The sequence below is a fragment of the Nannobrachium achirus genome, assembly GCF_963921795.1.
Source record: "Nannobrachium achirus genome assembly, chromosome: 11".
NCBI lineage: Eukaryota > Metazoa > Chordata > Actinopteri > Myctophiformes > Myctophidae > Nannobrachium > Nannobrachium achirus.
Window position 1 is genome coordinate 9,888,880 of NC_137820.1, and position 2,362 is coordinate 9,891,241.

Sequence of the window (2,362 nt, forward strand, 5' to 3'; positions counted from 1 at the left end):
TGCAGGAAACGCTACAAGAGATGCCCCCAACCCTGGAACATGTATGGCACTCTGCATCCCATCGCTTGAAGGGACAGGTGGCTGCTTGTGCTGTGTGACACTGCAATTCATATTGTATGAGCTCATTTTTCCCACTTTGAATTCAGTGGTGGAGAGAAGTAGACCTACTAAAATTCTTTATTTAAGATAGTGCAGAGTAGAAATACTCTGTTACAAGTAAAAGTCCGGAATTCAAAATGTAGGCTACTTAAATAAAAGTACAAAAGTATTGTTATCAAAATGTACTTAAAGTAGCCTACCAAAAGTTAAAGTACACATATGCAGAATGTCCCATTTGATTGATTGGTTGATTGATTGGTTGATTGATTGATTGATTGATTGATTGATTGATTGATTGGAGAGTTTATTAGCAGTTTGCAATAGAAAAAAGTATGGTTTCATGACAGCGCAAATCACTGGTACAAGGTCTAAAATTAGGTCCTAGTAAGCTTTACGGCTTATTTACTACACAGGAACCACTGAAGTGGATTTCAGTGGTTTCACTTGAATTTCAAGTTTCCAGATGGATAAAAGATCTTTTGAAAATAGCTTATATAGATGAAATATAGACATAGGGCTGAATTTGGTTAATGTATGTTAAAGTAACTAGTATAACTAAAGTTTTCAAATTGTAGTGGAGTAAAAGTACAATATTTGCCTCTGAGATGTAGTGGAGAGTAGAAGTAAAAGTAGCCTACTGGAAATTGGAAAGACTGAAAAAGACCTCAAAATTGTACTATTGTTGCAACCGTCAGGTCGCAGTTAGGCTACTATCAAAACCTCCCCTGGCTGTCAGTCCGTCAGTCAGTCACACTATTCCCCTACTCATATCTCCGCCACTGTTGCCTCGATCCATGCCAAACTTTGCACACACACTCCTTGGCTGCCAACCCACAACCCCCACCCCTCATTTCTCACATGGTCCTCTTCTAGCGCCACCATGAGGCCGATTCTTGCAAGACACATTTTTTGACACTGCTCCTACAGATTTTGCCCTAAAATCACACAAACCGGTAGGCTACACAGTATCTCTACAGTCATCAAAATGCTTGCATCTGTCCCATCTAGCGCCACCATCTGGCCATTTTTTGAAAAACACATTTTTGAACACTGCTCCTACAGATTTTGCCCTAAAATCACGCAAAGCGGTACTCTCTACAGTCATGTATATCTTCTTTGTATATACTGCTTGTTTAGACACTGTTTTCTTTTTTGTTTTTCTTTACATATCTATACTGCATAGTACTGTGTTCTATTTGTCTGTCATTCAATGTTATATGAGATACTTTAATGGTTTCCAGTGGAAATAAGCTTAGTCTTTTCATGGATCTCCTTTTAGTAGACCTTGTACCAGTGAACTGTACCGTCATGAAACTGTACCTTTTCCTATGCAAACTTCTAATAAAGTCTTCAATCAATGTCATCAACATGGATCTGTCCCATTTCCCATATTCCCTCCTGATTTGCTACCACTGCCTTCCAAAGTTTGTGTATGCGACCATCTCCCGATTTAGGGAGTCTTACTGGTACTGTATTGTAGCCTACTTAAACTAGTGTAAATGTAGGCCTACAGTTACCCCACAATAAGGGTGCTATATGATAGGCTATAGATGATTAATTATAGTTAATTCAGAAACGTTTATTTAGACCCAAATAGGACTAGGACACGAAAGAGAATGGGGTTCACCCAAATATGTTTGTCTCCTCTTTGACCAGTTTCTGAAATAAATTAGTTTATGTAGGCTGCTATAGTTCAGACAACCAGCCAATCGCATCACGACAACCGTCCCTTTCGCGCTATGGGATCTACTACACTCAACACATCGCACTGTCTGGCAACGTCCCGCCTACTTGAAATAACAGAATCTGACTGGTTAATACACACCGAGCCCTGAATTCCCGAGTTACCTATTGGTTAAAGCCTACGTCCATCCTTTTTTCAACGCTTCACGATTCAATGTATTCAGCGTCACGGGCCCCTGCCAGACGCCATTCCGCGTTGTGTTTCGCATTGTTATGTGCTTTTTGACTACAAATGCACTATCGCTATGGAAAGACGGACGGTCACGCACATTACAATCAAGACAACAGATCGACACTTTTAGTTTGCAACTCTATAGTTTTCTAGGAACATGTTTACTCTTATGTTTCTTACATGTAAACAACACAGTCCGGCTAAATTGTCGGCATCCATGTTGAAAACAAGGTCGTGTGGGAAAACACAGGGGTATGTGGGCAATGCAGTGAACTGGACTTTTGGAGGGACGCAAAGAGCCTGCAGCAGACAGACAGCGTGCGTGGGCTGCACACAGACTCAGTCATT